The sequence below is a fragment of the Seriola dumerili genome, unplaced genomic scaffold, assembly GCF_002260705.1.
Source record: "Seriola dumerili isolate Sdu_G_001 unplaced genomic scaffold, Sdu_1.0 BDQW01000113.1, whole genome shotgun sequence".
Taxonomy (NCBI): domain Eukaryota; kingdom Metazoa; phylum Chordata; class Actinopteri; order Carangiformes; family Carangidae; genus Seriola; species Seriola dumerili.
Window position 1 is genome coordinate 2,041,970 of NW_019174368.1, and position 13,386 is coordinate 2,055,355.

Consider the following 13,386-nt stretch of genomic DNA (forward strand, 5'->3'; position numbering starts at 1 on the left):
TAATCCCCCAGCCTGGGAGGTGATTGGCTGCTCTTAGAGAAAGCAGAGTTCCCCTGCTATTCGCTATTCACTCCTTTCAATTTGAGCATGGCGGGCTGTGGTGGTGAATGTTGCCTTCATGGACTTGTAGTAAGCTCCTATTTCAGGAGTTGAAATTTGTAACAAGAAAAAAAAAGGAAGTTGTTTTTTTTCTTTATCTTCCCTCAGGATATGTAGTGTGAGGATGCGTTTTAGGCACACCAGACAAAAGCCAAACCACCATTCCACCCTCCCTTTCAGCAGACTGCTGGGGAAGAGAAAGGGCGTAGGACACCACCTTCATTAACATTATGCAAATTACAGCAGTGTTTGCTCATCTTACCAGGCTAACAATATTTGTTTTGTTCTCAGTCAGGCCTCTGCTGAAATTGATCTCGATTTACTTTTCAGTCTTCTCACACCCATGACTGACCAGCTTGGCAGGGCGGATCCCGGAATCCACACAAAGACATCTCTAATGGCAGAAAATTAGACTTGTCAAACAGGTGTAAATGATAACATTATGTAATAACAGACACACTCCATGTAGGTGTGCCAATACCTAGCTGGGATTAACCTGCAATGGATCCTCCCTATTAACACCCCATCCTTCCACAATGTGCATATACATAGCATTTTAATTACACTAGTCCTAAAGGTTGAAACACCAGCTAGGCTACTCCTGTTCAGGAAGCACATTTCACTGTATATTGTGCTTTAGCAGCACATATTCCTAAATAAAATTGCAACAAAAGGGACACATTGGGTCAGTTCACTTGTAATGGTTAGTGCTAAAAGCAGGTGTAAAGTGTTTTCTGTGGCTCTGCCGGGAGCTTTGTAAAGAGCTTTGTAATTGTTTGGTCAATGAAATGTTAGAGATTAGTGAAATTGTACCAGAGTATTTCCTGGCCGGTAATTTCCCTCAGCCTCCACCGGTTGTCTGGCCAGTGCTCCCAGCCAAGAAATAGTCTGGCACATAATCCCAGTAAATCCCAGTGTTTTTACACTTTTGTTTTTTGTACAGATTAGACAAACAATATGTAATGTATTAAAGTCTGGATGTTTCCCCCTGTTTAAAATCTGTATGCTAATCTAAATTAACTGGCTGTGGGCTAGTCCCATGATAAACAATCTTCTATTCTTACCAATAAATAGAATAGACATAGTTTACAAATTGTTGAGTTATTCCTTTACATTATTAATGAAGTATCATGTAATTTTTTAATATTTTTTTTTGTAGATCGATTTATGAACCCGTATTTTAATTTCTAACACTGACACACAGAGAACCGGAGAACTTTTAGGGGCCCACCTTCCCTTTAGGACCCTGCTTTTTTACATTCTGACGAATTAATGTTGAATTTGTACTGTTACACGAGTTCGATATGATAATGGGTCTTTCATGTGTAGCCCTTTCATTATTCCCAGTTTTTCCAACAGCACCTGAAGGCAGCGGCAGCCCTCTCCTCTCCTCCGCCTGTCCATCCATCCGCTTACCGGTCTACTATCGTGAATGTGTGTGTGCGTGTGTGTACGTGTGTGTGTGTGTGTGTATGTGTGTGTGTGTTGAGTGTGGACTGAAGCGTCATTCTCCTCCTTTCTTCCTTTCAGTGAACGCGCATCACTTGTGAAAAACGGCGCTCGAGACGCAGAAGTTTTCTTGTCTGTCGGCTCGTCTCCATTCGCTCCGCTCCGCTCTCCCGCGATTTCCTTCCGTACTTCCCGGTTTCATTTTTATCCTCATCCTCACTTTCTGTTTTTTTTTTCTGACTCGAGGATTCAGTCGGGGTGTACTGGCTAACACTGGGCGTAGCTGGAGAGGATTTTGCTAGCTCGTCGCCGCACTGACTGGTAAGGGCGAGATTGTTTTAGCTGTGGCTAGCATGCTAACGTCAGTTTGAACTACTGTTTAGCTAATTAACGTTCATTAAAGCAGGTTTTTAAATTAACGTTACATCTGTCGTCAGTTACAGACGTTAGAGTCTCAGTTGTACTTACCACGTTATCACTTGTGGTTCCTAATTCCAAGCAGTGCATCGGAATTGTGGCTCTTTGTGTGAATGAATATTTTTGCTAAATATGGTTCTCGTAACTGTTTTGTTGTAGTGTCACTATATCTTTTGTCGATGAGCCACCCTGCTTCAGATTCACTCTGATTCCTGAGGAAAGGGGTTGATGGGGCGGTGGCAGACTGCATGGTAGCTGGAAGTGCTCAGCGGATCGGTTAGGTCAACCTAAAACAGATAAATTGTTTCAATTAATACTGTATTTTTCATTTACATGACGTTTTTCCTGATTGTGTGACCATTTTGTTTGCCTTTTCCCTCCTTAAACTTTTCATTCTTATCTCCCCTCCTTCTCCATCCTCCATCACGGATGCCCATTGTTCTGCGATGGGCCAAGTGGTGTGCGTGAGTGCTGAGAAATGTTTCAGCTGCCTTTATAATTTTACAGTTTGCCCACTCAGTTTTCTTGTCAACTAAACAGAATAACCTTAAGGGCATTTGTGGCATGTTAAAGCAATAATTTTCCTCAGACCTTGGAGGGAGTGAGTAAAGCAGAAATATCTCTGAGAGGGCTGTGCACAGACTCAAGCTGGCATGTAATCAGAGGTGATTAATGTCACCCCCAAAAGTGATCAGCTATTGTGGTGTGAGAGTTAAGGCTGGAGGGGCCCATAGCTGCTCCTTCCCTGAGTCTTTTTTGGTGAGTGAGTGCAACAAGACAGATTACACTCCCCTCTGTAGAACAATGGGGAGGAGAAAACACTGCCAGCTCCCAAAGCCTGGCCAACAGCATTTAATAAACGGCAAACATGCAAGCATTGAAAATCTTTATCCTCAGCCCACAACTCTATTCCCTTCCCCTGAGGTGCTGCAGACAGCGACATAAATTGTCTCAAGCTTTGTGGCCACAGTGGGCACGGCTCTTTCAATAATGTGCGGTGATCGACCATGTGGTATTGATGTCATCCTGAGTAAATGGCAACCCAGGGCGACTAATATGAGGGCTTGGATTGGAGACACTCCAGTACTCTTAAGTCAGAGGTGGGCTAAGCCATCAGCTAGCCCCCCCACCCCCCACCACCTTGCGTGGATGAGAGAATGGCTGACTCACAGTGTTGGTGGATGAGGCAGGGAAATGGAGGACAGGCAGCCTAATGCAATCATGTGAAATTAAATTTAGCTGCCATTAAAAACCACCCTCTGTTTTTATGAAGTTATTTAAGATGGTCTTAAAAGATTATTAGATGGAGGATGAAGATGCCAGAGGCGTTCTGTTTGTGAAGAGGTTTTGTCTGAAACTGCACTTGAACAAATGAAGCTGATTATTATAATTGAGAAAAAATATAAAAAATGGCTGCAGTAATGTACTTTCCATTGTGGAGTGGACTGTGGTTAGTTTCCTCTTTGTTGCTGTGGGTCTTTATGACGATGTATCACTCGCTCTGTTGGAAGGGCTAGAATCAAGGGTGTGATTGTCTACAGTGTTAGCTGCTCAGTGCAATAAGAATGAGATCGCACTACCAGTGTCTGAAACAATCTTTCATACATTTAAAAAATAACTACTATTACTGAAATTGTGATTAGCTTAATCAATGGCTATTAATCCGTTGTAATTGTGATAATGGCTAATAATCAATTATTTAGTAGATTTTAATTAATGATATTCAGAGTAATATCTAATAACAAATACATTGTGCTTATTGGCTCGTAAAAACAAAGAGTTGTTAGATTTTCTTTGATTTATGCCATTTTTAATTGATAATTTGGTTGTGTTAAAGCATCAGTTTGGGCTCTGGTAAAGATTTAAATTTTTCATTGTTTTTCACATTGACATTTATGTTCCCAGTGATTTCTTAATCAATTAGTTGATCAACAAAAAATTTATCTGCAACTGTTTTGATAGTCAGTTAGTCATTTCAATCATTTTTCATGTGAAAATGCCAAAAAAGTCAGTGGTTTCAGCCTATAAAATGTGAGAATTTGCTGCTTTTCCTTGTCATACATAATGGCTAATTGAATTTTTTTTTTTTTTGGTTGATTCTTTTTTTTGACATTTTATAGACAAAACGGTTAATCAAGAGAATGTTTGGCAGTTTGATTGGCATTTTCAATAATGAAAATAAGTGTTAGTTGCAGTTCTAACAGCTGCACAATGAGAGCCACCACATTAATTCAGATTTACATTTTAAGCACACCAGCAACATGTCTCTTCAGTTGCGATTATTCTATGCAGAACCTACTTAAAAATTGCCATTGAATAGTTTCACATTGAATGACTTTCATAAGCTTGTATTTTAGGGCAATTTAAATTTTAATGACCTATTTTGCCCCCAGCTGGCTGCTGGGGGCAAAATAGGCTGCCTCAGTCCTGAGAGGGGCGATGATTGTTGCATTAATAGACCTGTGTGTCAGATTGCCCTTAGCCTCAGGACTGGTGTTGGGGTGGGTGTGTGACTCAGAATGAGATCTCCCCAGATCTGAACTTCTCAGTTGTGACAAGGGCAAGCCTGTGCCTCTGGTCATCCTCAGGCTTTTTTCAGCCTGAACCCGTGACCCTTGCACTTTTTGGCGTCATTAAAAATTACCACCATCATCTCTGGCCCTGTTTTAAGTCGTGGAAACAACTGCACAATAGTTTCTTGTTTTGAGGTTATCAAGACACCAACAGAAACTGTGTGTTTGGCTGAATTTCCTCCTCTGTTTTCTGGGCGATTGAGCCTTGAGGAAACTGCCGGCGGCAACACAGTGAATTTGCACAGTGAAGATAAAGCAGATAAAAACTTTGCTGTTGTGCTCTGTGCTCGCAGTCATGATAGCAACCACGGTCGATGGTGTCACAGTTGTCAGGGCATGCAGTTGGCAACTGACGGCATGGTTTTGAGGCTGTATTTGCCAGCAGCTGCAGTAATTTGCTGTGTTTGGACGCTCTGAATTCCTCTGGTGGGAGGATGGATAATGGATGTGGTTCACAGCCCTGTTGCTAGGCTTCAAGACCAAATTTTTCATGGCACAGTTTGGTAGCAGTGGCTGATTGTTTGGTGTAATGCAGCCTTGGAGATGGTAAATATAGGGCCAAAAATGACGTTTGCTATGTCAGTCATTAAGTTTGCTCTACTACCTGTGGCAGACAGATATTGATGTCAGTGGCCCCCTCTTTACATTGGCATCGCTGTACATTTGCTGGTCTGGCCTGGTGGCTGATGTGGTCGGAGGCTACCCAGCCTGCCCTCACTATAGCCGTGTGTGGAATGATGGGCATTTGTGCCAGACACTGGTGCTGACAGAATGATAGACTCCCTTCACCATAGGCAGCTGTAGGGACCACTTTGTTTCTCTGTCATATCCATTTCCGCTGGTGACATTTAAATCTGGCCTGGTTCAGTGGATTTGTTGGCTGCCACAAAAATACATCATCAACTCTCTGTGAAGTGCTAAATGTATGTCTTTATGGTTGTTGTGGATGTGATTTTAAAAAAAACAACAACTGTGTATTAAGGCCATTTGTGTGGTTTGTGGTTTAGTTCTTGGAAAGCTGTAGTTAGTAGGTGCTGGTGTGGTCAACCATCCAACCTATCAGCCCTCCTGCGAGGGATCAGATTCCATCTGGAACGTGCCTTGTTCTACTTCAAACCGGAGGACATAATCCTCTTATGGCCACAGTCGTTCAACTTGTGCGTGTGTCCGTGTCCCTCGTGCAAAGTCTCGAGAGAGCTCCGGAGCCTCTCGGGTGTGTTTCTGCCATCCTGTCCAGATGCCTCGGTTCTGCCCTCTTCCTCCATCTCTGTATCTGCTCTATCTGGTGTCAATGATCCAAGCCACCAGCTGGTCCTGGGCTGGCCTGATCTCATTTACCCCCAGAGAGGAGCTTGTTTGTGGGCAGACGGCCCATTATGGAGATGATCCAGCAGCTCTTCAAGTTACAAATTAGCCTTAGTTTCTCTGTTGGGTCCTCTGTCTCGCCTCTTGTCTTGTTGTTTCTTACTTGTTTTCTCTGTCTCTGTCCCTTTTTACCACCCCCCCTTATGTTATTGTCCTCTCCTATAACCTTGTCACTGCTATCTCTCTTATCTCCCAGGGGAGAGGACTAACAGCATCAAGGGGAACCTGCCTTACTAATGCACTTCCTCTGTCTATCTGTTTCTGTCTCTGTCCTGCCCATCTGTGGAGCTGCTGTCCCGCCTCCCCACTCTCTCCTGTGCGATCAATATCCACACAGCTTAGCTCTACGCTGCCCTGCTGGTCGTCCCTGCAGGCAGTGGAGCTCAGCCAGGCTGTAGTAGGGCCCGCGTGATGGGGCCTTGTTTGTAGTTGGGCTCTGTCTCAGCTCTTATTGTTTTGGGGCTGATGGACCCTATAGCCCTGCCTCCCCACAGTATTGTCTAGTTTCTGGGACATACTGAGGCCTCTGTAACTGCTACGTATCCCTCCCTCATTCTTTCTTGTCTTTCTTGGGCTTCTCTCTGTTCCTCTTTCTCTCTCTCCCTGTAGCTGTGTCTGTGTAGCTACTGTTTGAGGACAGTCGAGGCCGACTGTACAAGATTAGCATCTCTCTTTGTCCAGGGTTAACAAGCTCTGTCATGTGTTAATCTGCCTGTCCCCAGGGGGCCGAGTTTCTCCGAGCCTGGATGCACCATGGGAAGGACAGGGTTCGAGTGTTTTGTATGTGTTTTGTATGTGTGTTTTGTGTGCATCAGCTTCTTTGGTGTTTGTTGTAAAGGGGGGGGGGGCTAAACTGTGATGGACATAGGAATTCTCCATCATCTGTGGTGATCCTACTCGCTTTTTGCTCATGGTTTTTTTTATTTTTTTTATTATGAAATGAAACTCAATTAACAAAGAGGTATGTTTTTTACATAGCCTTGTAATCCCTTAACTTCAGATGAGTCCTCACTTGAGGACGTTGTAAAATCTTAGTGTGAATCTCCGAAGACTCCTAAGGATTAGTACCAGCCTTTCTGATCACATGTTTGTGTGATCCAGGTGTCTGTCACACAATCTGCTGCTCTCTTTCACCCACGCCAACACCGAAGTAAACAAGGCAGAGACAGAAAAAGACTTTTTCCTTCCTCTGAGCAGGACCTTTGTTCTGCCTCAGTTTGTCTTATTGAGCATCCCAGCAGCCCACTGACCCACTGGAAATCAATGGGTAGGAATGACTGTACTGCATACAATTAAGGAGTTCACTTAACAATCAGCAGGGGAGGAGACTGGTGTTTGTGCTTGTTGTGGCCCCACTGTCTTAAAGAGGTAGGTCTGGATAACTAATTCGGCATCAGTGGACATATTTAGTTTTTTTTTTTTTTTATGTATTTTGAATTTGAACATTAGAAAACCTGATTTTGAAATGACATAAGCTAAAATATCACAATTTGTACATCTAGGTAAGGTGTAAACTTGTCATATGAATAAAGATAAAATGCACAAAAGGGAATAATTTCCACTGGGGATGGCGGGTACATTTCCCCCTCACATCTCCCCTTCTTTGCAGTGAAAATAATCATTCAATCTATATGATCTGTCAATATTTTCCTAAAAAGGTGCCAGAATTAAACATAAATACAAGCTTAGGCAGTGAAGCACAGGGCTCTTTTTTAGTATAGATGTAAATACACTTTATATATCATAAATCTCGCTCTATCAAGAAATTAAACATTAAACACAGTGTATTACCATCATCAGAGGTTTATATAGCATTTATGTATTTTTATACTACCAAACACTTACTTAAAAGCACCAGTTTCACCATTATTTCTTATTTTCAAGATTGATTTATTATGTAACTAAAAATACAAATCAGATAAGGCAGGAGTAATGTACCTTCGGATTATAGACAGTTACAACAAAACAAAAATTGCAACAGTCTCAGTGTGGGAAAAGCACACTGGGTTGCATTATTAGCCAGATTTTTGACATTTGCTCACAGCTTTGCACAACATTTTGATGGAAGCCTTCCTTCTGCCTCTCTCTTTCTCCCTCGTGGTTGCGTCCTCTCTCTCTTTCTCCTGCTCGCTCAGCCCTCCCACTGTTGGTGGGGAATGCCAAGGAGAGCAGCAGGCTTTGTTTTGAGTTTATTTGTGTGCAGGATGGAGGCTGAGGTTTCCTGACCTCAGGTCGGGGGTGTTTGGGGAATGTGTGGTCTGCTATTAGCATCAAGTTGATGAAGCCCCAGCTGCATTTATACTGCGAGTCAGCACCCCTCATCCAACTTCCACACATAAACCTCTCATTGCCATTCCTACATCCCTATGCACACATTCGCATTAGGGACATGTTTGGTAATAAGCAAGCTCATGTGTCATGGTTGGCCCTGAGACGCTTCCTCTGGAGATCAGCAGAGAGCCATGATGATGTGTGTTAATGCTGAGGAAGAGGCGGTGACACGCAGAGAAACCCTCCCACTGAGTGTCATGGGGATAGAGTCGGTGGTTGCAGTGATGGTGGGATGAAGTGGTATTAGCTTTGAAAGTATTTGCTGTGATCCTGCCACGGCTGTTACATAACTCCTTCACAATAATGACAGAGTTCTAAAAAGAAAGCTTATTTTATAGACAGGGTGAGTGTATTTGACATTTTTCAGCCTAAAACAAATGGCTTCATTGACTGTGGAAATAGCTTCTTTCAGCAACTTTTTTATGTCTTGTGCTCTGCCTGTTCAAACAGCATATGACTGATGGTAGCTGCCGCAGCCGTTATTCTGTTGTCGGTTTTCCTGCCAAGATTTGGCTGAGAGTAAACGAAACATGCTGCGGTGGGGAGTGGTAGCTGTACATTGTTACTTTTGATCTAAGAAGTAAAGATGGATCTCTCTCCCTGCCAGTCCCCGTAGCACTCATGTTCTTGTGTTTACATTTATTCTCCTCTGCTATCTCTCCTTCTCACCACCATTCTACTTGCTAATAAATTGTAGATAATTTGTCTAATGATATTGTAGGTTTTTGACAGTTCTTACAGTAAAGCTGCAAAGTAAATTAATCAATTAGTTGGTCGACAGAAAATTGATCAGCAAATATTTTGATAATAGTGGGTTTTAAACTGTCATTCAAAACAGATAGCATTTTAAATTTATTTATATATTTTATATATATTATTTTCACTTATTTTTATCTAGGGTTGCACAAGATTCGGTTAATAATATTAGATTCATGGCTCTAAGTAGCTAAATGGGGTGGAGAGTTGACTGAGCCTACTGTTGTGATTTAGAGTAGGTTGAATAGACAATCTCAGGCCCCATGCCAGCGTGTGGCGTCTTGGATCTGACATTCTCCCCCCTCGCAGAGAGGAGGACTGATATACACACACATTAAAAAATACACATTCCACATATTTTATCATTTTCTGTCACAGTCACAAGTAAAACTACGTCAAATCTGACGCCACTTGCATCAGCCCACTTACCCATGAGCAATGGTGCCGTAAACAAGAGAGCAGTAAATTATTAAGGAGCAACTGCAGAGTTTTGCTCCTCGCAGATACAAGTTTAGAGCTGTTGTGCCATTTACAAAGAACATAAATCAAGACATTTTCTAAATAAAGACTAAATTTGGTACAGACTATTATGATATGAAGCATTAGAAAAATATGATCTTTAGTCTTTTATGGTTTGATTGATATAATTGAAAATAAATTGCATCCATATGAAGAGTGGTTTCATCTGTTGCTGGAGACCAATATTACTATATAAGTTTGAAATTAAATTAACAGCTATTCAAGCAAAGATGGTGATGCATTGCATTTGTTACTCTACATTAGGAGATGTGCTTTGTAAATCCAACCTGGGCTCTGTCAGAGGAAGGAGGACAGTTCATTAGCAGTGTGAAAGAGCAAACGCTGCAGCCCAGGGTCTAGTGTTTGCTGGTCGTGAAGATAAAAGCATGTCAATTACAGGGTCAGAGGCCACTGAATGCTCATTAAAAATGCCTTCAAAACCAGACCCGACGATCTAACATCCTCTCCCCTCTCTGCCGGTGTCTCTGCTCAGACCTTCTATCCTCTTACGGAGGCATTAGTTATGTCTTGAGTGACTCTATCAAGCTTGCACAAGCTCATGTCAGCATTAGCTGAGGGTTACATCGGCCACAAAAGCTCACTTTCTTTTTGCATCTTTTCTGCCGTCTCCTCTAACCCCCTTCCTTCCACTGCTTCCTTCCCCCACAATCCCTCTCTTTGACTACTATTTAGAGTAGGCCCCGGGGATAGAAGAAGCCTCACAGAGTGTGTGTGTGTGTGTGTGTGTGTGTGTGTGTGTGTGTGTGTGTGTGTGTGTGTGTGTGTGTGTGTGTGTGTGTACACAGTTGTGTACTGTGAAAGCAGAGCCGACCTTCTACCACAGCAATTCATACATGCTCTTAGACGGTTGGTTGGCCAAAGTGAGGGAGTGAGCGGGGGCACTTTGATTCAGGCCTTTGTGTAGTGAAGGCGAAGCGTCCCTTGTTTCTGACTGACAGTGATGGTGATTAGTCATGAACGCACACCACAGCCCAAGAGCAGGTTTGACATTAACATTTAGCTCAATAACCAACACTGCAACTCCTTAATTCTAATCTGCATAATGAATCACTGCCACCCTGTGCACTATTTTTTTTAAAAATATGATTCAGAAATTTGCTATTTTCCTGTGAGTAGTTCTTTAAAGTAACCTGCTGTATTCAAATCAGGCATGGTTAGTATATGTGCACCCCCGTACACATACGCAGAGTAGTAGATTGTACTTGATGCACAAACGGGGTCAAAGTAACAGTTTTCTGTTAAAATATGCTGATGACCTGATTATTCAAGAACGGCATGTTTGTGTCTAGACAGTCAGAAAAGCTCAGATCCCCCAGTGGAGCTGGATGCCTTCCAGTTATTGACAGTATTGGCCTAAACACTGTAGTGTTCCTGGAATACATATAAACATTTGAGTGCACACACATTTTGTTTATATCCCAGTGTGGGTATTAGGAAGGGATGATGCCTAGGAGGGTGATCTCACTTCGCAGAGCTGTCTCGCCCGTCATTAGTTCATTGCTTTAGGCCTATTAAGTGTAATAATGATGACAACAACAACAGGACTAAACTACGCAGCATTTGCCTGGAAGTAAACTGTACAAAATGTCTTGCATACAGAATCCTTGTAATCATAAAATATAAAAACAAGTTACATTATATGAAATAAAATAAAAAAACTTATACAAATAATGTTTTTCAAATAACACACAAAAGTATGATAATCAAAACTAGAAACTATAAAGGCTGTTGCATTAAAAGTCTATGAAAGTGCATGTAAGGTAAGATAATAGATCACATCCAGCTGACGTTCAAACATGATCAGACGATGCATATGACTAATAAATTATCGTACAAAGAATATAAATGTGTCCGTGCGTGTGTGTGCGTGCGCGAGCAGGCTGAGGATGATCCTGCTCTCTAACCACTGCCTCTGGTTTTTGTGTGACTTTATTCGTGTGGGTTTCTTTTGTCCTCAGTTACTGTGTAGCTCATCATTGAGGCTTGCAGGGAATTTGGAGTGGGATGCTGCTTGGAAGCTCCAACCACATGACTTGGACACACTGTGAAGGGCAATAAACACATTTTTGCAAAGTCAACTACATTCAGAAGTTTACAGTAACAAAACTGCCAGACCTAGAGGATGCCAGCGCCACCCTCCCACTGTACTTCAACACAACTCTGTTCTATCTCCAGCTATTGTTTTTAGCTGAAAACTGAGGATAGCAACCCCGGCCTGTTGAGTTAGTTATTCTGTGTTCATGTGTGTGTTGCTCATGCCGCAGCAGGTCAGGACAGCTGATTGGTCTGAGCTAGTTTAACCAGAAATCCTCTGTAGATTAAACACTTTTATGCTCTAAACATTTCACACAGCGCAGGGTGCCTAAAACTAAACATGTTTTGAAATGAACCTAATGTAGCTGACATAGCCATCTGTCTTGAATCTGCTGCTGGAAATATGCTCTGGCTCACAGACCATTATGTCCCAGGTCATTGAATAGATTTAGTCCCTTATGGGTTGAAAATGCCTGTTTGTGAATCACAGCCTGGGTTGTGGCCTTGGCAGGACAAAAGATGGCGTTAGAGAGGATATCCCAGAGCCAACCTGGGTTTTTGGAGTAAAGCCCAAGTGTTAAGACAGTTGGATGAAGGGTGAATTTTACCAAGGAAGTGATGACCTTAATGCCACAGCCACACTTTATTATTCATTCATATCAGATTGGTAGACTACAGGTGAAATGCATGGAGGACTGTATTGTCTGGATGAAAAAGCTGTAATGTAACGTAATCCCCATTGAGTAATGTAAAACCACCTGCAGCAGCTATAGTTTAGGTGCCCATTAACCAGCAAAACATTGTATCTCTAGTTGCTTTAGTGAAGCTGCTTATTTATTAATGGTGAAAACTTGCCACAAGTTATGCTTAATTGTTCCACACAACTCTATGGTCCAAATGTGTGTAATTGTATTAACGTGAAGCGGGGCAAATAAAAAAGGAGAATTTCTCTGCAAATTCATCCACGGATAGGTAGACAGAAATGATTATTGAGGAATTAAACTTGCTGATTTAACTGTAGCCAGTTCTTAGAAAACATGGTTCAGCTTTTACAGTGTTTAGTAACATTACCACATTAAGCAATCATTTTACTGCCTCAAAATAGGCTTATTTATAAGTCTCACAAAATGTGTGCCCTTTGTAGCAACAGCCCAGTCAGTCAGTTTGGGAGTGAATAACTATCTTCAATCTAATTAGGCTTAATAAAAACCTGTAATAGCATTAGTGGGGTGGTGTTTCAATTGGGAGTGACGCGGTAATTAGGGATGAAATTCATGATAATATAAAGCTGCTGCATCGAAGATTACTGTGCAATGAAGAGAGAATTATGTGTCACTGCAAAGCCTTTACGTATGGGAAAACAGACATTGTAGCTTATAATTGAGTTCAGATTTCTTCATGGTGGACAGAACAGTGAAGCCCAAGTGTTTAGTAAGTAGTGGTAAGAAAAAGATGGAAAATTTAAAAACAGGGTCTCTGGATAATTTCGTCTGCTGAAGTAGTGAAAGGGTCTTGATGCAGCTTGGAGCCGCCTCACCTTCAGTTTCTGTGGAGAGTGGATGAAAAAGCGTGTTCCTGCCCTGGTTTCTAGCCTGTTTATGCTCACCGCTGACTGATGGGTCTAGTGACGCAGGGCCGGCTGAATGAGCTATAGAGCCAGATAGAGAAATGCAATCTCACAGCTGTCTGGAGACTTGCGAGAGAGAGAGAGAAATGTTCCTCTGGCAGTGGGCGTGCAATCAGGATTTATCACTCTCTCTAAACCCACACACACACGCACACACACACACCACTAATGTAGGGTACTACTGAAGAGGAGCAG

The 13,386-nt window shown here is 42.2% G+C and overlaps 1 protein-coding gene across 2 annotated transcripts in view; it reads left to right on the forward strand.

Moving 5' to 3' along the window:
* The first annotated feature begins 1,619 nt into the window (after positions 1-1,619).
* Positions 1,620-13,386, forward strand: part of LOC111223707 (cell surface glycoprotein 1-like) — a 28,404-nt gene continuing 16,637 nt past the window's right edge. Inside the window, exon 1 of one of the 2 annotated variants that reach the window (XM_022747946.1) lies at positions 1,620-1,869. The gene's annotated coding sequence lies outside the window, so the exon portion shown is untranslated. Of the gene's footprint in view, positions 1,870-2,221; positions 2,242-13,386 lie in introns of those variants that run through there. The other variant, XM_022747947.1, reaches the window with a different exon arrangement.